Source organism: Canis lupus, chromosome 1 (genome assembly GCF_003254725.2).
Source record: "Canis lupus dingo isolate Sandy chromosome 1, ASM325472v2, whole genome shotgun sequence".
NCBI classification, from domain to species: domain Eukaryota; kingdom Metazoa; phylum Chordata; class Mammalia; order Carnivora; family Canidae; genus Canis; species Canis lupus.
This window is the reverse complement of record NC_064243.1, coordinates 2,888,732-2,916,145: the sequence shown is the minus strand read 5'-3', so window position 1 is coordinate 2,916,145 and position 27,414 is coordinate 2,888,732. Positions and strand designations below refer to the sequence as shown.

General features: G+C 45.5%; 1 long non-coding RNA gene and 1 other non-coding gene across 6 annotated transcripts; one reads left to right on the top strand and one right to left on the bottom strand.

Annotated features, from left to right (window-relative positions):
* Window positions 1-1,158: 1,158 nt before the first annotated feature.
* LOC112643946 (uncharacterized) lies at window positions 1,159-27,161 on the bottom strand. Of its 5 annotated transcripts, none has more exons than XR_007411488.1 (9): window positions 25,257-27,161; window positions 22,563-23,532; window positions 14,078-14,199; window positions 4,558-7,069; window positions 4,278-4,398; window positions 3,903-4,007; window positions 3,245-3,404; window positions 2,211-2,378; window positions 1,159-1,760 (listed from the first exon to the last, which is right to left on the bottom strand). It is a non-coding gene; the product is annotated as an uncharacterized LOC112643946 (long non-coding RNA). The 5 variants fall into 5 exon arrangements; XR_007411494.1 differs by having other exon boundaries at window positions 26,675-27,161; XR_003125991.3 differs by having other exon boundaries at window positions 26,690-27,161.
* On the top strand, window positions 21,958-22,060 carry LOC112645682 (U6 spliceosomal RNA). Its single transcript, XR_003127189.1, has one exon. It is a non-coding gene; the product is annotated as a U6 spliceosomal RNA (small nuclear RNA).
* Window positions 27,162-27,414: the final 253 nt, after the last annotated feature.

The following is a 27,414-nucleotide window of genomic DNA, read 5'->3' as shown; positions in this document are numbered from 1 at the left end:
GAACTTCATGTCCTTTAATTTGGGGAAATTTTCTGAGGTTTTTTTTCAATATTTTATCTATTTACTTATTTATTTGAGAGAGTGGGTGAGAGAGAGGGCATGAGTGGCAGGGATGGGCAGAAGGAGAGGGAGCAGCAGACTCCCTGCCAAGCAGGGACCCAGACACTGGGCTCGATTCAAAGACCCTGAGGTCATGACCTGAGGAAAGGCAGACACTTAACTGACTGAGCCACTAGGAGCCTCCTGGAGTTACTTCTTTTGTTATTTACTCCTCCATGGTGTTCAGGCTTGTTAACTTCTGTTTATCAGCAGTTGGACACCTTGAATTTATCTTCTAATTTTATCTTTTTTTTTTTTTTTTTTTTTTTTTTTTTTTTTTTTTTTTTCTAATTTTATCTTATATTTTGATGTCTGTTTTCTTTTTCTACTTTCTGGGAGATTTCTTCAGTTACATCTGTAATGTTTCTGTTTCTGTTTTTTTTTTTTTTTTTTTAAGATTTTATTTATTTATTTACGAGAGACAGAGAGAAACAGAGTCAGAGACACAGGCAGAGGGAGAAGCAGGCTCCATGCAGGGAGCCTGATGTGGGACTCGATCCCGGGACTCTAGGATCACGCCCTGGGCCAAAGGCCGGCACCAAACCGCTGAGCCACCCAGAGATCCCCTGTTTCTGTTTTCATACTTTAATCTGCAAGAACTCTTTTTTATTCTTCCATGCTATATAAAAAGAATTCTTGCTCATGTGTGTTGGATAAACTGCATTCTCTTACCTCTGCAAGGACGTTAAGGATAGAAATATTTTCAAAGTGTTCTTTTGCTCCCTGCACTGTCTTTTCTTTTCCCTGAGTTCTTCTGCTCTGTTTGTTTTGTCTCTGTTTTCCATGCTGGAATATCTCCCCAAATGTGTGTCAGTGTTTACTTGTCCACATTAGCATGCATAAGTCACTATTCGAGAGTGAGTTAAAGCTGATGGGGAGCCCTGTAGTTGCCTGGTGGTCCTCACTCTAGAGTAGCAGTCAGCAGACATTTTCTGTAAGGGAGCAGATAGCACATGTTTTAGGCTGTGGAGGATATATAGTGTCTGTTGCCACCCCTCCACCCTCACTCTGCTGTTGTGGTGTGTTGTAACACGAATGAAGCCACAGACAACACGAAAATGAATGTGAAGGGCTATGTTCCAATTTATTTACAAAAGGGAGCAGTGGGCAGATCTCCTGGCAGGGTGCCTCCTCCCCCTTGCCCTCAGCTGTCCCTAGCATCCCTGGGACCAGAGCCTTCCTGAACAGGTTTCTCCAGTCTCTGGTATGGGTTGGGTGTGTTGGGTTGAGTAGTCGCCAGCACATGCAGGCTGAGGAAGCAGAACTGGGAGTTCCTGCAGACACCAAGACTGCTTGCAGGTTTTCCCTTTAAAGCCTCCTTCCAGGGGCAGCAGGAAGATCCCAAGGTGTTCACACCTCAGCTCGCCTCTGGTTGGCTCCCGTGAAGCTAATGTGGCATGAGCTTCCCCCAGTTGCTAAGTCATGTGCCGCATGTCCATCTACTCTCCATCTCCCCAAACTCCCCAATTTATCACTTCTGTTTGTTTGCCTTTTTTCTTAGGCATTAGTAACTGTTTTTCCCTTGCCGTCATTTTGGCACAACCTCAGGAGGATACCAGAATATCCTACGCATCTGATCTGCCATGTTTAAGCAGGGTTCTCCAGGGAAGTCGACATGTTGACAAAGGTCATGCGGAGGATGAAGTCAGGGGAAGAAAAATCTAAAAAGAAAACAAAATGGGAAAGAAGAGAGGATGGAGGCCAGGAAGTAAAACATTTGAATTTTGGGTTTCTTTCCACTAAACACGGGGCAGTGAAATGTTAAAGCCTCTTTTACTTAAGTCTTCATTCTCTCAATATTAAAAAAATAATAACCAGGAAGAAATAAAATAATAAATAGCACTGAGAGGTACAGTTTGCCTTAGAGACTGGAGCTGAAACACTGAGAGGTTTCTCCAGTTCCCTTTCTCCATGTTCGCATTCAGGGGAAGCCAAAAAAAATTGTACTAAACATGAAATATGACTTTCAGAGACCATTACTTCTGAGAATAGTATTATTTCTGACAATATTGCAGCCTTTTCTTCCTTCCCCAGGAAATTTTAAGGCAGGAGTCATACTGAGATCAGATGTAAAGTAATCATTGCTTCGGGATGACGTAGGTGTTAATCACCATGGTTGTCTGCCAAGGTGTCCTGTCATTCCAGCCATTCAGAGGGAGCGCAGTGCCGCTATCCGAGGGCTCCTGGATCGGGATGTAATGTCACTGTGACTAATTTTATGCAGCTAAAATGTCATGGGGCGCTCTCAGGATTAAATAATTGAGTCTTGAAGCGCCGTCCTTTGAGAAAGGAGAGAAAATAGTAACGTTCTCTAAACAAAAGCATCGTGTCACACCACCTCCACCTCCTGTGCTCCATGCATCACATGTACACGCAGGCATGCACACACATACTGCATGCACGTGCACACACAGGTATACACACATGAGCACATGCAGGTGCACATAGCACACATGTACATGCATGTACATGCAGGTGCAAATGCATACACATGCACACCCCAAACTTGCTGTTTTTTCCCTCGTACAGATTTCTCTTATCTGATTTATAGTTTAACTTAGAATTGTAATGCATCTGAATGTGGACTGTGGAAGAACGTCGGAGCCTAGGTGTCCTGGACCCCATCAACTTCTCAATGTGAACAAGGGTGAGCAAGGATAGCTGAGTAGGAAGGTCTGCCTCTGCCAGCTCCCTCCTGTGGTTACACTCTACCTCCGTTCCGTTCCTTGGATGTGAGCTAGGGAGTTCAGTCTGACCTTGGGGATTTTAAGGCAAGGACAAACTCGTTTAATCCCAAATGCAGACCCTAACCAACTCCCTGTTTATTAGATGAACTCACTGCAAATAAGGTCAGCGACTTGCCCAAGGTGAAAGAGTTGGAGCCAGCATCTGAGCCCAGGTAGGTGGGTTTGGAGTCTGGTCATCCCCCATGGGGCTGTGGGTGCAGGTGTCATGGTCAGAGGCAGGGGACCAAGAAGCCTCAGCTTCCCCCAGGGCTGAGAATGAAGGCGGCAGTGAAAGGGGGAACATCCACTGGTGCCGAGCTGACACCTCCTGGGACCCAAAGACCTAAGTAGTGGGGCCTGGCCACGGGCTCTTCATCTGAGCCCCTAAACTACTGCATGTCCCTGGAAAGTCACCTGACCTTCTGGGTCTGTGGCCTTGTCTGCAACGTGAGGAGACTGGACCACATAATCTCTAGGGCTCCTTCTGACTTTCAAATTCTGTAATTCAGATGCTTATCTATAGACTTGGTTGTGATCTGTTGTTCCTGGAAATTATTTTCTATGAACAAGAACAAGCTTCTGTTGTAAGAAAGAAAACACTGTCAGTGGCCAAGCGATGTAAGTTCCAGGGACATTTCCACTTTGCATTCACAAATACACTTAGTATTATGCCTGATTCCAGCAGCTCAGCAAACCATCAGTCTCCTTCCTTTAGCCCTGCGCTCAGGACCAGGTCCTGTAAACCCTACTGCCCTCAGCCCTAAATATCCAGAAAGTGCCCGTATGTGTCTGCCCTCACGACCTAGGCTCTGAGCCTAGCCACCTGCAGGTCCTGCCACCATCGGGCCCATGCCTCCATGCCCGCCCCCCCAGGCCACATGGCCAGGGCAGCCACAGTGAGGGCCTAGCGCATCAGCCAGTGATGGCTCTGCCTTTCTCACAGGTGCAGTTTTCTGGGGTTTTCCCAATGTCAGATTACCCTCTTCACTCAGATGTCAGCTTTGCTATCTCCTTCCATTTCAGTTCTGTGCTTACTCCCCCCCACACACACCCCCCCACCGTGAAGCACTTGTTTACCTGTCTGGTTGCTTGCTTCTCTTCAGTCTCCATCCACAGAATGTCAGCTGCTCGGTAGCAGGGGCATGGCTGCTTGTTTGCTAATTTATCCCAGCATCTGGAGTCCTGCTGGCACCCAGTAGGTACTCAGTGTGTGTAATGATGGATGAACAAACTCTAGCTAGGGGAAGAGCACATGTCTGCCAGGGAGCAGAGCTGGAGTTGAACTCTCTGACGATTAGGGGATTTTGTGCTCCCAAAGGGCAGACGCTGCAACAAGCCTTATCTGTCTCGTAGCTCCAAACTCATTAAATGAGGGTTCACCTTCAAGCATTAGATATAAGAAAATAGGTAGGAATTGGTTTTCCTAGTTAAGAATTCACAAAAGATACCTACTTGTTCTTGATGTTTATGTTTCTTTCCAGTTTGTTCTAAGTTATGTATTATCCATCCACCAATTGATACTACTAACAGCCAAATGAAGAGTGTGTTTTCTCCTTCATCTCTTGTGTAATTCCTGTGGGATGATGAGCATCCCTATAACCAAAGCATCCCTGTCCTCTTTCCAAGGATGGCATAGGACTATCAGGACCACCTGTCCAGCAGTCCCTTCCCATCCCCCCTGCCCCCAGCACGTTCCAGTGTCCTGGTGTCCGTGTATCAAACACCTACTCACCAACAACACTTCTTCCCTCTCAGACGCTCCACCAGCACAGGGACAAGGTCAAGTAGGAGGCAGATCACGGCTGCAGGCAACAGTAGAACAGGCCACCAGAGAGGCCTGTAATGGCCTGAGTGCACTCGGGGTGAATGAATCTGGACCCGAATCTGTGGGCAAGAGGCAGGATATCCCAGCAGAACGCATGTTAGCAGCACAGCAGGGGCCAGGCGCTGCCAGACTCACAGAAGCCAAAGAAATGGGTGTTTATCTTGCACCCCAGAAGAGAAGGGATCTGACAAACGGAGGAAGAAAGAGGCGAGTGCTGGGGATCCCACTGGGAAAGACGCAGCAGATGGATGAGAGTGATGTTGGTGAACGGCTGAGTCCTAGTCCTCTCCGCTCGGGTTGAATCTTGCTTGGAAGAGAAGATTAAATACGTGACTATTTCTAGAACTGGAGAGATGCTGAAGCACGTGGGTGCCAGCCAAATCTGATTTTTTAGTGACAGCAGACAGCCAAACACACGCTCCTAAGATGCTTGTAGTAAATCTGAAAGGTCATCAGGAGTCCTAATTAATCTGTCAAAGGGGAGTGTATTGTGGGGAGAGCAGTGCGCCCTGGCCTTTCTTACATTTGTCTTACCTTTGGGGGTGGACTTGTAGAGTTATGGAGAAGTGCCACCTCTCACTGTCTCCCATGTGCTCCCTGCCCTTGCCCTGCGCCCTGCCCAGCAGCTCCCCTCCCACCACTGCCTGTACCCCAGGCATCAGCTTCAGGGGGTCTCTCACTCAGGGCTGGATCTGCAGAACTTCAGAAAACCCTTTTCTTTACTCTTTTGCTCAGTGACTTGGTGGAAACAAGAAGAAAGAGTAAGATGGAGAGTGTAGGGGTGCCCAGGGGGCTGTCGGTGAAGCATCTGCCTTCGGTTCAGGTCACGAGCTCAGGGTCCTGGGATGGGGCCCCGTTCCATGAAGCCTGCTCCTCCCTCTCCCTCTGCCTGCAGCTTCCCCTGCTTGTGCACTCGCTCTCACTCTCTGTCGAATGAATAATTAAGATCTTTTAAAAATGAATAAATAAAACAGAGAGTATATTTTGATACAACAGGGGAAGGAACAAGCTACCTAGGACAGTTGCATTTCACTCAACCCTGCCCACAGGCTTCCACACAGAGGACATTTCAGGGGTGAAGTTCTCGTGTTTATTGCATCAATAGTTGGGAATCTCTCCCCTAGTTATAAACATACCTCGTTTTTACTTGAAAAATAGCGTTTTAACCAAATATCTCTTTCAGAGGATGCTAAAAGTGATCTGGCAAGAAACGAAAATGTACGGCTTTCTCTTTTATTTTATTTTTTTGAAGATTTTGTTTATTCGTGAGAGACACAGATAGAGAGGCAGAGACACAGGCAGAGGGAGAAGCAGGTTCCTCGAAGGGAGCCCAATGTGGGACTTGACCCTGGGACTCCAGGATTAGCCCTAGGCTAAAGGCAAGTGCTCAACTGCTGGGCCACCCAGGTGTCCCTGGCTTTCTCTATTAAAAGGGGTCCCATGCTGACCTCCAAGGAAGGCGAAACCTTTTCACCTGTGCTTCCAAACCTTCCTTTCTCTCCTGTCCTGTTCTCTGCTGAATCTGCCCACCCCTTCCCTCTGCGCACTGGGCCTGGTGCCGACTATTAATGGAGACTGCAGGTAAATACTGTGGGGAAAAACACCTGTGAGGGATCTTTATATCCGCACAAGGTCTGGCTTCAGGAGGACTAGCGAGTCATCGATGTGGTTACTGTGCACAAATTGTTTTTTTTTTTTTTCTGGATGTAACACTGGAACATTGTCTTCAAACTGCAAGAGGAAATTGCTTAGGATGTGTACATGAAAATGGAGAACAGGCTTCTAACCAGGACATCATGAGAGCTCGTGATGAATTTGAATCTGTACACAATAGAGCTCATTCACACTTCAGGGCAACTGAAATGTCAAATAATTCTTAAAGCATAATGTGTGGCTTGTTAATCCCTGCAGAAGTCCTCATGCCCTTTGTGTGGTGGAGAAGACAGACTGGGAACAGGGTGGAGTGAGAAGGGGACACTCGCCCAGACCCCCTGCCTCCCCTGTGTGCCCTGCGGTGCCCAGAGCATGCTGGGCACACACGAGCACCCTCTGGTGCAGTGGTGAATAAGGGAAGTGGGGCCCAGCGTCCTCACAGTTGGAAAGGTTCTACCAACTTCACCACTGGAGACAGTGAAGTTTGCCTGAATTGCTAATTCATCACTACAGCCATGCTCCTAGTGATTAATACATAAAATACTCTTACAGATCAATAAGAAAAAGGCAACCAATGACTTCACTCCAGAAGAAAAATGGTCAGGGTTCCTGGGTGGCTCCGTCGGTGTAGCATCTGCCTTCTGTTCGGGTCATGATCCCGGGGTCCTGGGTTTGAGTCCAGAGTCGGGCTCCCTGGTCAGCGGGGAATCTGCTTTGCCCTCTGCCTCTGCCTGTTGCTCACACTCCTGGTGCACTCACTCTCTCTCTCTCTGTGTCAAATAAGTAAATAACATCTTAAAAAAAGGAAAAGTGGTCAAAGATCTGAACAGGTATTTACAAAAGAAAGAATTGACAAGGTCTGCGAATAAATGGAAAATACCCAAATTCACAAGCTGCAAAAAAAAAAAGCAAAACAAAAATATGGTGATAGACACCTTTTTGGGCTCCAAAGATAGCAGGCCTTTCCCTATATGTGATGATGCCCAGTGATACCAAAGGTCTGGGACGCAGGCCCACCGTGGGGTGCCAGCGGGAGCACACATGGGTACCTCTGCCTGGAGGGGATTCATGCTTGGTGCACAGACAGGCCCAGCTCCAGCAGCATCGCATCCCTGCTCATACTGTCCTCCCCCAGGAAGACCCCCGGAGGAGCCAGGGGTGAGCACATGGCTTCAACTCCATCAGCACGCTTTCCACAAGATGAAGACACAGAAAGAACCCCTGTATTAGGTGACAGGCATGCGGCATCTCGATTCTCCCTTCCTCCCACTGTGATAGGACTTGGCTGTGTTTATATTTATTTTTTCTTATTGGATTCATGTGCACCAAGTTGAAATCATAGGAATCCTGGGTTCATGAAAAATTGTCATGGGCGTTTTTATGAATTTGTGTCTCTATAGCAATGTGATCTGTGCCCGTGAGCCCACCAGTCAGCGCAAAAGCTAGAACCTTGATGATAACTCATCCCGGCTGAGGGGACTCGGGGCTGTTCTCTCCCTGGTGTTTCTTTTTACATTACATCATGTCATATTACATATGTGTGTGTGTATACTGCAGGAAGGGGATTTCTAATTGATTTTTAACTTTGCAAAAGAAGTAGCATGCTGTCATCTTTGAGGCTTATTTTACACATTATGGTATATTGCCGTAATCACTGCATTTTGACCGCCTCTACTTTCTGATTACATCATAATGTATTAATTCACGTTCGTACCGATGAATACCTGAAAAATTTCCAGGTTTTTTTCTCCTGAGCTGCTGATCAGGAGCCCATAGGATAGGGGCACCTGAGTAGTTCAGTGGTTGAGCGTCTGCCTTTGGCTCAGGGTGTGATCCCGGGGTCCTGGGATCAAGTCCCACATTGGGTTCCCTCCAGGGAGCCTCTTCTCCCTCTGCCTGTGTCTCTGTCTCTCTCTCTGTGTCTGTCATGAATAAATAATTTAAAAAAAAGAATGCATAGGACAGTCCCATATACATCTGCTGGTGTACGTTTGCAATTTTTCTTGGTGATGTTTTCTGGGGCTGTCCTAGTCAGATGATGTAAAGCCACAAGACCCATCCTCTCACCGTCTGGAAGGCAGACGCCTGAAGTCAAGGCGGGGCTGTGCTCTAGGGGAAGGATCCTTCCTTGCCTCTCTCATGGTGCTTCCTGGTGACTGATGATCTCATTTATATTACATGTTTGAGATGACAGAATTTTAGAAATGGAAAACCTATTGGCAGTTGTCAGGGGTTAAAGATGAAGGGAGGGAAGGCAGGTGAGCTAGAGAAGGGGTTGTTGGTGTTCAGAGCAGCCATGTCCACTGGAGCCAAACAATGGAAGGAGCCCAGATGTGCATCAACAGATGAATGGATGAAGGTGTGGTCTACACACAATGGAACACTCCTCAGCCATCAATAAATGAAATCTTGCCATTTGCAACAACGTGGATGGAACTGGAGGGTAGTATGCTGAGCAAAATAAGTCCATTAGAGAAAGATGATTATCACATGACCTCACTCATATGTGGAATTTAAGAAACAAAACATGAGAAGGGGGAGAAACAGAGAGAGGGAAGCAAACCATAAGAGACTCTTAAGGACAGAGAACAAACAGGGTTGATGGCAGGATGTGGGTGGCTGCTTTGTTGTTATTGGGGGACTTTTTAAAAAGATTTATTTTATTTATGTATTTATGTATGTATTTATGCATGAGAGAGAGAGAGAGACAGAGACAGAGACACAGGCAGCTGTGGGAGCCAGATGTGGGACTCAATCCCAGGACCCCGGGATTATGCCTTGAGCCAAAGGCAGATGCTTCACTAACTGAGCCACCCAGGTGCCCTGGGGGACTTTATTTTCATTTCTGGGTTTGAAGTCCCATTTCCAATGACCACGGTCAGCAGAAGTAGAACCATGCTGTATGTCATTCATGCCAAGCCTCAGTTAGTTACAAAACACCCCAAAGGGGGAAGGTCATGGCTTGACTTTCTTTCCATCAAAAGCAGACAGTCCTAGGGTTCATTTCATGATGTTCCTAAGAAGGTCCCCCATGGGGTGCATGGTGGCCCCAGTTGGAGAGTGCATTGCATTCGGCTTCCTTCCTGATTTCCGTTCCCTAGAGCCGCACTCCCGAGTATAGCACTGCACAGCAGCCTCCGCTGCAAGCTCCACTTTTGGTTGAACCAGGCTAAGACACCTCTGCTACTGAAATTCTCATTATATAGGAAACGAGGGAGTGAGAGTCGGTGTTCTTTTGTGCTTCATTGATGGAGGAAAACAAATTCTGTCATGATCCATTCTGAGCCTTACATGAAATATCAACAACTATGACATAGTTTGTGTCTCACCTAATTTTTTTTGAGTTTCTCCTTTTACCTCCTGAGAAGTTGTTAGCGGCTGATGGGGCGAGGTCCCTTGGAGGGTTGAAGAGTGAGCGTAGAGCCCCAGAGATGGGACGCAGCTGGCGAGGAGGCTGAACGAACAGGGCTGGGGCTTCAGGACTCAGCCGCACGGCAGGTACTGTGCCACAGAAGCCAGGGCTTGGAGAGTGGGCCTGGCGGGCATGATAGCAGCTGGGCCTTCGTAGAGGCTGTCGGGCTGCTGTAAATACCCTCCACACACCATTTACAGTTCATAACAGCCTCTGAGGGAGGCCTGAAGACCCTCTGCATTCCTCATATGAGGAACAAGGCAAGGATGAGTCTTCTCCCATTGGCCTTCTCAGTACCCAGAGCTGGTGGGTCCAGCTCCTGAGGCTGGGCTTTCAGAAGGAGTGGGACCGCTGGTGTTAAATGCCCCACAGTGATGGCAACTGTCGTATTTTAGGCTGAAATTTCCATGGGAGGCTTTTCATTGGCTTTTACGTGTCTTCATTTCTGCGGCTCAGGCTGTGGCTCAGCACAGCGTCGTATTCCTCACTCACACGGTCATCACAGTAACCTCAGACAGGTCCGAGATTGTCTCCCTCCAGCCGTGCTGAGTGCTTCAGATCTCGGCCCAGGAGAATGTAAAAGCTTCAGTCTCCTTCCTCTTGTGGCCGGACGTCAGACCCATCCTACTACTTCTGTAGCAATTTCCTGTGTTTTCAAGGTAAGCTTCAAAGATCATCGAATCATGAAAGTGTAAAAGCTACACTTTTAGCAGTCACTTCCCTTAGATTCATAAACTGAGACTCAGAGAAGTGAGGAAACTGAACACACGACTCATGCACGATGAGTCTCCCTAAGAACTCTGGCTTCCTGCCCTCTCCCCAGGCCTCTCTCTGTGGCATCCCAATTCAGAACATGTCCTGCAGAGGTCGGTGTGCCACAGAAAGTTGCAAGATGTTTGCTACACAACATTTGAAATTAAAACTCCCCCTTGGTATAGACAGCAAGTCTAAACTGATGCTACTGCCAAGGCCCACCTTTGAGAGCAGTGATGATAGTAAGGTATTGTCACGGAGTGAACGTCCCTGTTGCCCACCTTCTCTGAGATCTATGTGTTGAAACCCAGCCCCCCCGCCCCCCCCCCCACCCGGGGTATTAGGAGCTGGAGCCTTTGGGAGTGATTAGATCATGAAGGTGGAGCCCTCAGGAATGGGATCAGGGCCTTCGAAGGGTGGCCTTTCACCGCACGGGGACCCACAGTGAGAACACAGCTGTCCCCACTCAGACCAGCACCCTCCCCAGAACTCGACCATGTGGGCACCGGGGTCACGGACTTCCAGCCTCCAGAATGGGGAGAAATCAATTTCCGTTGTGTATAAGCCACCCAGACTGTGGTACTTGCTATAGCAGCAAATAGACTAAAACAGGTATCCTGGGGCACCTGGGGGGCTCAGTGGTTGAGTCTCTGCCTTCGGCTCAGGTCGTGACCCCGGGGTCCTGGGATCGAGTCCTATATCAGGCTCCCTGCAGGGAGCCTGCTTTTCCCTCTGCCTGTGTCTCTGCCTCTCTCTCTGTGTCTCTCATGAATAAATAAAATCTTTAAAAATAATTAATTAAAACAGGTATCTAGAAAATTTTGAAATAAATATAATTTCAATCTGCATGGAAGTGAATCCCCAAGGCCTATGTTGTTGAGTGGATGTTAGTATGTGTTCAGCCTTGAGCACCATGGGTCCTAATGGTCCACAGTTTTAAGATAGCGGTGTCTGGTCGAGGCTGCAGCCTGAGAGAAGTGTTTCATGATGCAATGATGGCTTTAATTACATGAACATGGAAACGTAACTGAGCTGTTGTTAATGCTCGTGCACCTTGATTGGCAGATTTAAGTAATATTTCCAAAAATGTTGTACACATACCACAGATGGTATAGGAGATTATTTCAAGTGACAGCCCAGCAAATGCATTTCATTTAAACATCTGTGCATTTATCCCATTTGTATTAAAATATTTTGCCAAACGCATATTTGATAATGCACTGGCACCCAGAATATACAAAGTTAAAACTCAACAACAAGCAAACAACCCAGATAAAAAAATGGGCAAAGACCTGAACCGATATCTCCTCAAAGGAGACACACAGATGGGAAGCAAGCTTATGAGAGGATGCTCTCCATCATTTGTCAGCAGGGAGACACGCACCCAAATGAATGCTGAGACACCACCACACAGCTGTCGGAAGGGCCAAGCTGAGGACACCATGTGCGACAGGGACAGGGGAGCAGCAGGAACTTGCACTCACTGCCGGCGGTAGGGATGTGGCAGGGGCAGCTGCTGCGGAAGATGGTTTGCTGGGCTTTTTACAAAAGCTACACACTCTTTCCCCATGATCCAGCAGTCACTCTCCCGGGTATTTACCCAAAGGACTTGAAGATTATGTCCACGAAAAAACCTGCACATGCATCTTTAGAGCAGGCGCATGCATCCTCGTCCAAGCCTGGGAATGACCAAGATGCCCTCCACAGGCGATGGGGGAATAAACGGTCTGTGCAGGCCGTGGAGTATTATTCAGTACTAGAGAGAAGCGAGGTACCAGGCCGGGAGGATCCACGGAGGAGCCTGGAGTGCGCACGGCTGGGTGAAGGAAGCCGGCCTGCCACGGCCACGGCCACGGCCACGAGCTGCGTGACTCCAGCTCCGCGACGGCCCGAGAAAGGCCGAGCTGTGGACGGAGCGGGAGAGCCGCTGCCTGGGCTCAGGAGCAGGCAGGGCCAGAGGCTGCACTAGCAAGCTGGGGCCGTGGGCACGTGCAGGCACATGTCAGGCCCCCAGACCGGACAGCCCAGGAGTGAACCTCCGTGTAAGGCGCGGTCTAGCTAGTACCCACGTATCCATATGGCTGCGTTCGTGGTAGCAAATGTGCCTCCTAACGCGACACGGGTTAATGGGAGAGAGCCTGTTGCCGGGGCCCGGGGGAGCACAGGCGGCTGCTCAATTCCCCTGTAAAGCTAAAGCTGTAAAAAGAATCTAGTGATTAAAACACCTCTCCGAGTTGTTGCTCAACAGCGGTTGCCTGTTGTTAGGAGCAGCCAGCAGGGAGGTGCCCGTCCCTGCTCTGGATCTGGGCTTCAGGCCTGGGGACCAAGGGGTGGCGGGGAACCTGCTAGGGGGATGACCTGCCACTAGGTGGCGCTCCCTCCCCCTTCCTCCTCTCTCCCTCCTGTGGCTCCTCCCTCCCTTCCCCTCCCTCCCTGCTCCCCCTCCCTCCTGTGTCTTCTCCCTCCCTCCTCCCTCTCTTTCCTCCCTCCCCTGCCCCTCCCTTCTCCCTCTCTTCCCCTCCCTCTAGTGTCTACCTCCCTTATCTCTTCTCCCTTTCCCTTCCCTCCTTCTCTCCCTTCCTCCTCCCTCCCTCCCTCCCCCTCCTTTCACCCTCCTCCCCATTCCCCTTCCTTCCTCCTCCCTTCCTCTCTCTCCCCCATTTCTTCGTTTTCTCAGTTCTGTTGCTGTCTCTCCCTTTTCCCATTTCTGTGAGTGAACTGTCATACGATATCTAGTAATGTGAAGGCGGAGCCCAGCCCTATTCCTTTGGAGGAGCATGGGCCACCCGGGGGTGGGGGTGGGGGGGTGGGGGAGTGGCTGGGCACACAGAAAGGGGCACTGATTGGCATTAGGCCAGAGCCCACACTCCTGCACCTAGTGGGGTCCTGGCACCGGGAAGGCCATGGGGATTGCACAGCGTGCTGGGTGACGGCATGAGGCTGCTCTGGCTGGGAGCAGCTGTCCTGGGAACCACCCCCCATCTCCACACACACAAACTAAAGGGAGGGCAGTCCCACCGGTGAGCTCTTAGCTGCCCCTGGGCCCCCTTCCCCCTGCAGCCCCTGGGCCTCACCCCACTGTCCTGATACTTTTCTCTATTGCTCCCCAGGATTCTGATCCACACCCTGGCCCCTGGCTGGGGGATGGACCAAGTGTATCCAGAGACGCACTCCTGATACCTGGTTTTGCTTTTGGCTCCCCAGCCCAGACAGGGGTGTGTTCCTACCCAGGCCACCTCCTCAGTCCCATGCTGATCCTGAGTCTGAAGGGCCTGGTCGCCATTGACAAATCCCAGTGTCTGAACAAAGGGATCAAAATCCCAAAATCTAGTGGGGGAAACAGACACTCAGATAACCAGGGCAAGCTATTACTAAAACAATGGCCAGGAGCAATTTGGCTGCAGGATGGGGGATGCCTCATTCAGATGAGGTCACTGGGAAAGCTGGATCTGACAGGAGCACAGGAGGCCATGAGTGTCACTGCTGTGGGGGCGCAGGTGGCAGGGGGTACTCAGGTTATAGTAGCCAGGTGAAGTAGGAAGGATCGTGAATGTCATGATAGAAAAACCTGACATTGAGGGATCCCTGGGTGGCGCAGTGGTTTAGCACCTGCCTTTGGCCCAGGGCGTGATCCTGGAGTCTGGGGATCGAATCCCACATCGGGCTCCTGGTGCATGGATCCTGCTTCTCCCTCTGCCTGTGTCTCTGCCTCTCTCTCTCTCTCTCTGTGACTATCATAAAGAAATAAATAAAAATTAAAAAAAAAAAAACCTGACATCTCCTTGGGTTGGGGAAAAGGTGGTACATGAAATTACAATCAAATTAATACTTAGATTTTATGATAAAATATTGGTATCTATTTGATAAAATACCTGTATTTATCAAATAAAATATTATAATTCGGAATATGCAAAGAATTATAATAGATCAATGAAAATACATAAAACCGAATTATTAAAATAGGCAAAACCCAAAACAAAACAACAGGCAAATCATGGAAGAAGAAAAGCAAAGGACAGATTCAACCTTATTGGAAATTTAAAAAACTCAAAACCTCACAGGTTAGCAAAAATTGAGAAGTCTGGTAGTCCTAGGTGGGCGCAAGGACATAGAGCACCAGGAATTTTTAGACATTGCTGTTGAGAATGTCAATTCTTGCAATCACCATGTTAAACCCCAGCAGCTCCACTCCTACAGCCCAGAATATTTATATCCACGGGGAGTCATATAGAAGGATGTTCAGAGCAATATTATTTGTAGTAGCAAAGAAAAAATAGAAAATAGCTTAAATTTCATCACCAGAAGGGATTAAGAAGATTGCAGTATAGTCATACAATGCAACTGTTCACAGCTGTGAAAATGAGGACAATCCATACATGAGCACAATATGGAGCAAAAAAACCAGATGCCTCAGTGTATACAGCAGGCTGCCACTTGTATAAAGTGTGCAGAACGGTACAGCCTACAACCTAGAGATACAGAGGGAGCGGACACATGAAGATTAGCGCCGCATCTGGGGGTCACTGCTTGGAGGGGCCCAGGGAGCAGGTAGGACTGCTCTCACAGCCCCGGGGGGTGCGTGGTCCCCTCAAGTTGTGCAAAATGGTGGCGTGAGGACACAGGCGTCCAACTGTGATGTCGGGGCTGGTGGGGCGATGGGTGTGCAGGTATTAGAAGCAGTATTTATGTGCTTCTGTGCAGTTTAGCATTGCAGAATATATTTTAAAACAGATTTTTAAATCCAGAGTGCAGGAATTGGCAGAGCCTCTGAACATTTCAGCTCAGGAGTGAAAAGGTCAGATTTAAATTTTGGAAAGCTCGCTCTGCTGGCGGGGTGGGGGATGAAAGTGAGAGGCATGTTGGAAGCAGAGGTGACGGGGGGTGGGGGGGGAGCCTAGCCTGAAGACGGGAACCTGCAGGGCAAGGTGAGGCCCTGGCAGCCAGGCTGGGGAAGAAGGGATGGTGCTAAGGTTAGAGGAACCTGGTGGCAAGCTGCGAGGAATGCCTGAGATGTCACTGTGGGGACAGCAGGGCCAGTGCAGGAAAGCCCGCAAATCATGTCTGAAGAACTGAGACCATTAACTGAGTGGCAAGCTTGGCTGGAGGAAGGCCAGTCCAGGTGTGGGTGGGATGGCTTCAAAGCAGTGCTGGCACGTGGATGTGGGAGGACCAGGCAGGTGCTGGAGGGTCTCCGGGTCTCCACTTACTGGGAGGGGGGCACAGCCTGAGCAGCTTGGGAGGTGGAGAGGGCATCGCACAGGGTTGCCGGCCGAGATAGCAGACAGATGTAGGAAGCCACTGTGGGAGCTGGGGAGTAGACTGAGCAGGTGACTGGCCCCACGGGGACCAGGCCTCAGGGAGAGCGTGGGGAACAGGTGAAGAGAGAGGAGTGGCGTGGGCCCAACCTGGGAGTCCTGGGGGACCAGAGAAGGGAAGACCAGCTGAGAGTGGTTTGGAGGATCCCACGGAAGTTCTGCAGGGGAGGTTAGGCGTAATGGGGAGTGTGAGCTGCGGTGGGCCTGAGGTCCTCAAAGACACCAGGAGAGGCACAGAAAGTGTCAGCGGTGGTGGGGCGTTGGAACCTTTCCTCCGTCTGTTACTTGGTACCTTCTCAGGCAACGGACTCGTGTTTAGGATTCAAGAGGAATGGGGTAGGATGCTGTGCCTTCTTTCACTGTGGCTCCATGTGGCTGCCTGTGTGCCCTCGACATCCCCAGAGAGGGGTGCTGGCATCACTGAGCTGCATAAATGAAGCCAGGGTCTACTAGTGAATTGTTAGCACATTTTTGTTTTTATTATAGCAAAGTGTGACCCTCACACCTGTGAGCCCTGGGAATGTACATGTTCAAGGATCCTTCTCCATTATCCCAACAGTTTCTCTCTAAAAAAATAGTGTTTGAAGTTTTGTGGTTGAAGCATAGAGCAGTGCTAGAATATCAAAACCGCCTGGGGACCTTGGAGAGCCACTTGTTGAACTTTCTAATTTTCCTGTTTGAAACCTAGCAAAGTAAAATGATGTCCTGGGGTCATGCAGCCTGACATCTGGAACAAAAACGTTACTGTCAGCCGCCATGAGCATGCTGGAGGCGAAAATGTGATGGAAATTTGTAAGCTTCACAGAGCGATGGTCACAAAGCATGGACTATAGAACGTTCCTGTGGGCTGTGTGTAAAAACGAGTTCACAGAACCTCAGCTGCAACCTACCTGGGCAAGGGGTACTGGGGGTGATCTGAGGTTAATCAGCTGGCAGGTAGGTGCCATTCACATAACACCTCTCATTTTTAGGGAAGAATTGAACAGATGCCCCCAAATATGAGACATAATTAAGAAAATTTCTGTGTTTTATCTACTCAGGAGAAGACTGATCAGGCCCTTGGCCCCCTCCAGCACAGAATGAAAACAGTCTAATCTCCCCGGAAGAACGGGTCGAAGGCTACCAGCCACGGCTGAACACTAGTGAGCCTGAGCAATCACTGCAGACAGCATCCCTACAGAATTCCATGGGAGGAATGGAAGTGCACACACGGATTGTACTCTGGGAATGACAGCTTATGTCACTTATGTTCATGTTGTACACTGCTTGGGGACGTTTTCTGGAAACAGAAATTCAGATTTATTGAGTGCAATTGAACAACTAGTCTATATTTTATTGCGCTAACTGGGAAGGATGGCTGCAGATTTTGGAAAGAGTCTGGATAGATTCAGTGGCCCTTCCCCAGAAGGTTTGTCACCTTTCCCCAGTAAGTGGAGGCTAGTGCCGCTTCTTTCCATGACCTAACATGGATTTCCAGCACCGTGAGGCACTAGACAGTAACATGAAGAAGTTCGTTACAGAATTGCGGGTCCATGATCAGTGTGTGAAGAGCGAGCATGTTATACATCCTACTGCATTCTAGGGTAGGAAATGGGATTCACAGTCGAAATATATGGATATTTCAGCCTCCCACCCCCCCGTGCAAGTGAATAAAGGACAGAGTATCATGTAAGAGGCCAAGGGGCTGGGAGGTGCTGGTGTGGGATGTGGGCAAACACGTGGGCAACAGATGGAGCTGCTATGGGTGCAGATTGGAAGGTGTCTGGAAAACAGCTCTACTGTTTCTTTTTTTAAATTTTTTTAAAATTTATTTATGATAGTCACAGAAAGAGAGAGAGAGAGAGAGGCAGAGACATGGGCAGAGGGAGAAGCAGGCTCCATGCACCGGGAGCCCGACATGGGATTCGATCCCGGGTCTCCAGGATCGCGCCCTGGGCCAAAGGCAGGAGCTAAACCGCTGCGCCACCCAGGGATCCCAGCTCTACTCTTTCCATGAATCTTGAGCAAGAGAGTCACTTCAACTCCTTGGACCTCAGCACCCTCTTGTATAAAGAGGAATAACACTCCTTGTCTACCTCCAATTGAATTTTAAGGATCAAGTGATAGCACAAAGCATGTTATAGAAAGAGGATAAATAAGCATTATTTGGGAAGACTGCAAGATTTCAGAATGCCCCAAAATTGAATTTAAATGAGTCATTGTCCCTATTATTAGAATAATATGAAAATTTTATTCAGAATGTTGATGTTTTGCCTATTCTTTCTTTAATGTTTCAGGACTGAATCTATTCATACAGTTTTAAGAGAGTGGACATTCTATCTCTGTAATAAGTAGTCTTTGGCATAAAGAACCTGAAATCTGCATTCTCTTTGCAACACCGTTTTAACTTTCTGATAGATGAAACCCCAGTGTTCTCCAGTTCCTCTACTCAATAGTTTGGTAGATGCAGAAGTGAAAGAGCTGTGTCCTGAAGGGGGTGGCATAGTGCCTGGCACATAGTAAGCACTCAGGGGACGGTTAAGAAGATAGATAACAGAAGCAGGATAGACAGATGAGCCAAAGTGATCTCTTCCATGATCACATATCTGAACTTATCATCACTCACAGTTATTCTTTCCTCTGGTATTCTTTAGAGTCTCTCCGCCCCTAGGGGCAAACTTTTTCCTACCCATTCTACTCCATCACTGCTACTGAGCATGTCCTGTCTCCTCATTAAGCCTCATTCTTTCCTTATCATTCAAGACATTCACACATCATTTACTTTCTTATAGGAATATTTGAACATCATTCCTTATTTCATATCAGATGATTGTGCTTTCTGAAATCATGCTGTCAGGTGGGAGATCCCACGCCACCCTTGTGCCCTGCAGTCAGCTCTGCCAGTCCTCATGCCACCCCTTCCACATGGACTGTGCCCATTTTCCCGGGCTCCTGAGAGCTTCTAAGAGAGTCAAGAGTCAGGACCCATTGGCATCACTATGAATTCCTGCTTGGACTCAGCAATCATTTTATTCATCTATTTATTGTATCTTTTTATTACCATTGCTGTGCTTTTCAATTATCATGTTATTTCCATTTTCTTTGGTGTCAAACTAAGTCATTTTATCTCTGAAACTACTCCAGGCAGCATCAATGTCAGGTGGATTTCAGTGTCTAGTTCAATATGCAACTTGTGAATTTAAATGACTCTGGAGTGAAATGAAATTTGCAATCTCAGATCTTAGGTTCTCAAACTACTAGGAATATAATTTAATTTGCTCATCTGGTGAAGGAAAGAGTATACAGGTCCTGGAGACTTAGAGACCTGCTTTCTGATCTGAACTCCAAGACTTACTGTGTCATCTTAAGCAAGTTATTTAACCTCTCCCAACAAACATGTAAAATGGAATATAGTGCATACTTCTAGTCCTGGCATATCTAATAGAGATTAAATATGTAAATGTGCCTGGCAGCAAATGATTGATATACAGTGTTCTTGTTTTCCTCTTCATTACCCTTAGCTTGGATCCTATCTGCTGGTATTTAATTCTTGGAACCTGAGAACCAAACAACGACAACAAATTGAAAAGCCCCAAAATTTTAAGTCTTGGAAAGTGTGCTATTGCTAAACTCTTCCATCAAATTCTGAAAGGAATTTGACTGAAAGGAATACTTCACAATTCAGTCTAGGAGACTAACCCCATACAAAGACCAGAAAAACACATTACAGGACTTTAAAAAAAAAACAAACAAAAAAAAGAACTACAGACTGATGTTCCTTATGAACACAGATACAAAAATTCATAAGAAAATGTTAGCAAGTTCATTCACTCATGACAGAAATTCTTACAGTGTAGGAAAAGAAGGGAATGTCCTCAATATGATAAAGGGCAACTATAGAAAACTGTAGCTAGTATCCTAATTAATAGCGACAGACTGAATCCTTTCCCTCTATTATCAGTGAGGGGGAAAGATAGTTGCCTTTACTAGGTCTACCCATTGGTACTAGAACTAGTATTACAAGTTCTGGGCAGTGCAATAAAGCTGGAAAAAGGGGGAAAAAAGGCTTCATATTGGAAAAGAAGTAAAACAGTTTATTTTCAGAAATTATAAGCATTTATTTAAAAAACCTCTTTTGGAACCCATAGCAAAAGCTACTATAACTTGTAAGATTAGCAAGGTTTCAGGATAAACAACCAATGTAAAAAAATAGAGCAATCAGTTTGACACTAAATAAACAATTATGCCTAACATGGCAGCAAAAGTATGAGCTACAGGGGCATCTAGGTGGCTCAGTGGTTGAGCATCTGCCTTTGGCTCAGGTTGTGATCCTGGAGTTCCAGGATTGAGTCCCACATTGGGTTCCCCACATGGAGCTTGCTTCTCCCTCTGCTTATGTCTCTGTGTCTCTCATGAATAAATAAATAAACCTTAAAGAATATATGAGCTACTTGGGAAGACTATATTTGACAAAAGATCGACAAGACCTGAGCCCTGAAAACTGCAAAGCACAGCTGAGAGGAATGGGAAGAGATTTGAGTAAACTGGAAGAGAAATTGTGTTCCTAGGCTGGGTGACTCCGTATGGTTATGGTGTGAATTTCTCCCAAATCAATGTATGGATTCTAAGCAGTTCTATTCAGAATCTCAGCTGACTTTTAAATTTTTTTAAAAAATTGACAAGCTGATTTTAAAATTCAGAAAATGTGTGTGGCATTGGAGAAGAGAAACACATAAATAGGACAGAATAGAGTCCAAGATAGGCCTGTACATATGTGATCAATTAATTTTAAACAGTGTTGACAAGGCAATTCAATGGAAAAATAATCATCTTTTTATCAAATAGCACTGGAGCAACTGGATATCATGTTGAGAAAATCAAACAACCCTTACCTCATACCACATTTAAAATTAACCATCATAGAGAAAGACCAAAATATACGAGCTAAAATGTCCAAGAGAAAACACAGGAAATCTAATCACTTTGGGTTTGGCAAAGTTTCCTTGAAACGACACAAAAAGCATGGAACAATTGATCATAATGTGAAATTCAAAAAAACCCCAAAACTTATGCCATTCAAAAGACAATGTTATGGAAATGAAAAGGCAAGCCACCTATGAGGGTATTACAAACATATACCTAATAGGGGCACCTGGGTGGCTCAGGGGTTGAGCATCTGCCTTTGGCTCAGGTCGTGATCCCGAAGTCCTGGGATCCAGTTCTGCATTGGGCTCCCTGCTGGGAGCCTGCCTCTCCCTCTGCCTGTGTCTCTGCCTCTCTGTGTCTCTCATGAATAAATAAATAAAATCTTTAAAAAAAACAAAAATACCCATATACTTGATAAAGAAATTATACTTGGGGTATGCAAATAACTCTATATCTCAATGAGATGACAAACAATCCAATTAAAAATGGGCAAAAATTTGAACACACTATATCAAGGACAATAATATGTGGACAGCAAATAAGCAGATGAAAAGTCGCTCAATGGCGTGCCTGGGTGGTTCACCTTGGTTAAGTATCTACCTTCAGCTCAGGTCATGATCCCTGGGTCCCGTGATTGAGCGTCTTATTGCATAGGGCTCCCTGCTCACCAGGGAGTCTGCTTCTCCCTCTGCCCCTCCCCCATTTATGTGCATGCACATGCACACACTCTCTCAAATAAAATCTAAAAAAAATTCAGTATCATTAGTTATTAGAGAAAGGCAAATAAAAACCACAGTGAGATACCATTAACCATTTCCTAGAAAGACTGAAATTCATAAGGTTAACTATACCAAGCACTGGTAAGTCAGTGGAGCAACCAGAATGTCATACATTGCTGGTAAAAAGGTAAGATGGCATAACTACTTTGGAAAGCAGTTTAGCAGCTTCTAAAACAGTTAAAGGAATAGCTACCATTTGACCCTGCCACGCCACTCCTAGGTAATTACTTAAGAGAAACTAAAGCAGAAATGCGGCCAGGCCAAGACCTGATGCAAATATTGATAGCAGTTTCGTCTATAATCAGGGCTTGTACAAGGTGAGACAAATGAAACGTGCACAAACCTGAGAGTGAGCACCAGGTGCTTTGTTCTGTCACCCTAGTCTGAGTCTGTTAATACTAGTTAAAAACTGAAAACAACCCCAATGTCCATCAACAGGTAGATGGATAGAGGAACTGTGGTATATCCATAAAATGAAATACTATTCAGTGCTCTCTTTGGCAGCTTATCATAAAATTGGAATCATACAGAGAAAATGAGTATGGCCCCTATGCAAGCAGGACACTCAAATTGGTGAAGCATTCCATATCTTTATAAAATAAGTCCGAAAAATGTAATGTGACTATAGTTAATAGCACTGTATTGTATATTTGAAAGTTACTAAGAGTGCAGATCTTAAAAGTTCTCACCACAAGGAAAAAATTGTAACTCTGTGTGGTAATGGATATTAACTAGACTTATTGAGATAATTTTGCAATATATGCAATTATACATAATTGCGCTATACACCGGAAACTAGTGTTTTATGTAAATTGTACCCTAAAAAAGAAAATAAATACTATTCAGCAATAAAAAGGAATGAACTAATGATTACTTCAACAACATGGGTACAGCTCAAGCTCAAGATAATTATTCTGAGTGAAAAAAGGCAAAAATAATACATATGATTCCATTTATATAAAGTTCTGGAAATTGTAATCTAATTTATAGTGACAAAAAGATTAGTAGTTGCCTGGGAATTGGGGATCAGGGAGGGGATTAGTACACAGGGAAATAAGGAAATAAGGGTGGTAGGGTGGTAGGATATGTTCATACCTTGATTGTATTGATGGCTTCACATTTGTATACACGTGTCAAAACTGATCAAACTTCACCCTTAAATATGTGTTTGTTGTATATCAATTATATTTCAACAAAGCTGTTAAAATAAAATGAGCCAATAAGAATTTAAGTCATGAGTCCTTATTGGATCCTGATTGGGAAAGTAAGAATCTTTAGAGACAATTGGGAGTATTTGAATATGGACTAGATATTAAATATATTAGGAGATTATTGATACTTTTCTTAGGTATAGTAACGATATCATGGATATGTAGGGAAAGGCACGTATTCTTAAGAGATTCATGCTGACGTAGTTAGGGGTAAAGCGTGATGTTTGCAGCTTATTTCAAATAGCTTGGCAAAAACAAAATAACAAGAAACAAAACCCACACCTACAGAAAAACAAAAGGCAACAGGAAAATAAATAGATAAAGCAAACATGACAAAAATATTAAGACTGTTGAATCTAAGTTTTGGAATATAGGAGTTCATTATACTATTTTTTCAATTATTTTGTATGTTGGATAATTTTGTCATTAAAAAGCTGGAAAAGTTTACCAACTAGATTTGAAAAAGAACCAAATTATAAAGATAAAATATAATTGAATTATTAAACTCAGTGGATAGGTTTAACTAAAGTCACGGCAGAAGATAAAGTTGATGAATTCCAAAATGAATCTTACAATAACTATCCAAGATGCAGTACAGAGGAAAAGAGAAAATATGAAAGAAAGTTAAGAAAAATGGAGAATAAAATGAGCAGGCCTATCATTAATCTCGCTGAACTCCAAGAGAAAGAGAAGGAATGGGGCTAACGCCATCTTTGTTGACATAATCCCTGAGAATCCCCACTGAATCCCTGAGCACATAAATGAAAAGCATCCATGCTTAGGCACATCATGATGAATCTGCGAGTCACTCATGGCTGAGAAGGTTGTAAAAGCTTCCAGTGAAGAAAAGTGACCTGCAAAAGAAAGAAGGATAACCGACTGGTCATCATTTACAACAGAAACTAAGCTAAAAGTGGAATATTTTCAGTGGATTGAAAGAAAATAAGTGTTAACCTAGAATTATTTAACCAGGAAAGTACCTTTTAAGAATAAGGGCAAAATAAAGACGTTTTCAGGTAAACAAAAAATGATAGAATGCTTGCTGCTAGTCATGTTCACTGAGTGAAATTATAAAGTGTGTATATGAGACAGGAGATGAAGTTTGGAGACATAAGAAGGAATGTAGAGGACAAAATTAATTGGAATATTAGAATATCTATGTAAATCAGACTACATAAAACAGTAATGTCTTCTGCAGTTTAAAGTAGAATTAAAACACCAAACAATAATTTATAAATTAGGAGGAGGGTAAAGATGTTAACATTCTAGTTTCATAAATATCATCTAAAAGTTTCTAGGTTACCTTTAACAGAATAGAGTATATAACTTTCAAAGGGAAAAAGGAGAATGAGAAAAAAAAAAGTCAATCCAAAAAAAAAAAAAAAAAGGAAAGACAGTGGTGTAAACTTAGCTGACATGGGACACATTGAAAGCAAAAAATATTTCTCATCTTGTATTAAAATCAACACCAGAAGGCAAGTGCAAGAATAGTCATAGCAGCATGTTCATAAAAAAACAAAAAACAACTCGACATAACTCGGAAGTCTGTCAACAGTGGATTGAATGAATAAGCTGTGGCACAGTCTTACAATGAAGTGCTGTACAACAGTAAAAACAAATGAACTGTAGCTATATGCATCAGCATCAATGAATCTCAGATATGATATGAAGCAAAGAGGCCACAGAAGAATTTGGAAAAACTTTGAGAAAGTTGAAAAAGCTGGACCAACTGACCAATATTTCATTTATTTAAAGACATCTACAAAGTCTATACAACCATAAAAGCAAGGGGAGGATTATTGCAGGATCAGGAGAGCAGATACCTCTAGGAAAAGACACTCCAGGGAGAGGCATATATGGGTCTTCCAGGGTGCTGGCCCCATTTTCCAGCTGTGCCTTGTGTGGTGGTTCTGGGGAGCATGTTTTTTGTCACCCTTTTTAGGTCTGCTATGGTAATCAGCTTAAAAATGAGATGGAAGAACAGAACAGCCCTCCACGGAACCCTCTGAGACATCCTAGGAAGAGGAGTCTAGAAAGCAACCTACCTATAAACTACGAAGACTGGATCAGGAAGACAGAAAATGTGAACAGACCAATGAATGAGGCAATTAAAACAGTAATAAAAAAAAATCTCCCACCAAAGAAAAGCCCAGTAGCAGATGATTTCACCAGTGAATTCTAGCAAACATTAAAGAATAACACGATCCTTCTCAAACTCTTCCAAAAAACTTAGGAGAGAGAATACTCTCAATTTTAGGAGGCCAGGAGTACCCTGATATTGAAGCCAGGTAAGGATACAAGGAAAGAACCCCAAAACTATAGGCCATGATCCCTGATGAATATATGCAAAAATTTTCAATAAAATGCTAGCAAACTGAATTCAACAGCACGTTAAAAGAATCACACACCATGATCAAGTATAATTTATCCTTGGAAAGCAATGCAAATTAATGTGAAACACCACATTAATAAAAGATGTTCATCTCAACAGATGCAGAAAAAACATTTGACAAAATTCAACATCCTTTCAACAAATTCAACATCTCAACAAATTGGGTATAGAAATAGCGTATCTTACCATAATAAAGGGCATCTATGACAAACCCACAGCTAACATCATACTCAATGGTGAGAGGTTCAAAGCTTTCCAAGACCAGGAATAAGACAAGGGTGTCTGCTCTTGCCACTCCTATTCAACATTGCACTGGAAGTCCTAGCCAGAGCAATTAGGCAAGAAAAAGAAATAAAAGGCAACCAAATCATAAGGGAAGTAAAATTGTCTGTTTACAGAGGATACTGGTATGGACAGTAAAAAAAGAAACAATCCTATGAAGTTACATAGGCATACAGCTGTCTTTTGTGAGAATCTTCTAACAGATCACAACTACTTCTTGGGCTAAAGAACCTGGAGTTGACTTTCATATTCACCTTTTATAACTACATAGGACTTCACTAGTTTAGGTACTTATTCCTTTAATTTCTACTTTCTTCCTTTATCCTGATTTCACTTATATTTTACTGATAGAAATTGCTTCAAATCCTTTGCCGATCAGAATAGGGTATATACATTTCCAAACAGATTTACAAGTGGCTCAAGCTTCTTATGATCTGCCTCCAATCTTTTTTCTCAGCCTTATACCTACGCTAGTCCTGATATATGTATGTGAATAGTCATATTTTGTCTAAATTTATATATATTTCTGCTTTGATGCAACTGGGTACATGGGATGAAAGGTAAGCAGATTTGGTTTGCACCTTGGACTTGCTTACAGGCTATGTACCCTTAATCAGACTATTTAGCCCCTCTGAACCTCAGCACCATCATCTGTAAAATGGTACTTGCAGGATTACCTAAAACACTAAAATGTTAGCAGTTAAAAACAGCAGATGTTAATTACCAGTTGCCATTCCTTGGTTAGCTGTTGACGGTTAAATAACCTCTTTTCAAATAGGATTATCTGCCTAGTTTTTTCAGGATTTGGATGAATGTATGGAAACAAAAGAACATATATAAAGCGCCTAACAAAATACTCTTTAGGTTTTTCCCCTTTACCGTTACCTCTACCTGGGAAGCCCTAGTTCTTACCATCTGTTAGAATACAAGCATCTACTAAGTTTCAGTTGAGTGTCTTTCCTATTTTTTTTTCCAACTGTAATTTATATGGTCCTCAAATTTCTCCATCCACTTTTAAAATCTCTATTTATAATATATTGACTGCTTTTGTCTTTCTTGTCCTATAGCACCAAGTTGTTTTGGTGGGGAAGACACTGTTTTCCCTTTGTATTCCTATTCCCTCCTAATACCTTGGATGCAATTGGTAACCATTATTTACTATTTTGAATTAATTTTCCTGAGGATACTAAGACTGTTAGACTCCTTCCTTGATTGATAATGTTGCCTCACCCAACTCTGTCCTCCTGTTACTGTGTCACAATTTTGTGGAAGTTATTATGAGCAAACAACAGAAATAAAAGATGAATACAATATAAAACTACATTTTAATGTATTACATCAGATGACAGGTCTTCCTCATCCAAGTCCCTGATCTGTTAGTGTCTGCCCCTGGAGAGTGTGCCATGGGGATGCTCTCAGGGGGATCCTGGAGGACCACGTTCCCCGCGTTTCCTGCAATTAAATGAACACAGTAAACATAGGTGAGCACATCCGAAGCACCTAGCATATCGGGGACCCTTGCTCTCCCCTCCTCTTCCACCAGCAAAGCTTTTTCACCACCTGTACCAGTTTAAAGGGGACCTTTCTTCTTTTCCTCATGGCTGTCCCAGGCAGACCCTAGCCCACCCCGCTCAGCCCATCAGGGCCGAGGGGGACCCAGGTGACCCCGGCCCGCCCCGCTCAGCCCATCAGGGCCCAGGGGGACCCAGGAGGACCCCGGCCCGCCCGACTCAGCCCATCAGGGCCGGGGGGGGGGGGGGGGCCAGGTGACCCCGGCCCGCCCCGCTCAGCCCATCAGGGCCCAAGGGGACCCAGGTGACCCCGGCCCGCCCGGCTCAGCCCACCAGGGCCCAGGGGGACCCAGGAGGACCCCGGCCCGCCCGACTCAGCCCATCAGGACCAAGGGGGGGGCCCAGGTGACCCCGGCCCGCCCCGCTCAGCCCATCGGGGCCGAGGGGGGGCCCAGGTGACCCCGGCCCGCCCCGCTCAGCCCATCGGGGCCGAGGGGGACCCAGGCGACCACCGCCCGCTCGCGCTCCGCACCGGGCCCGACCGGCGGAAC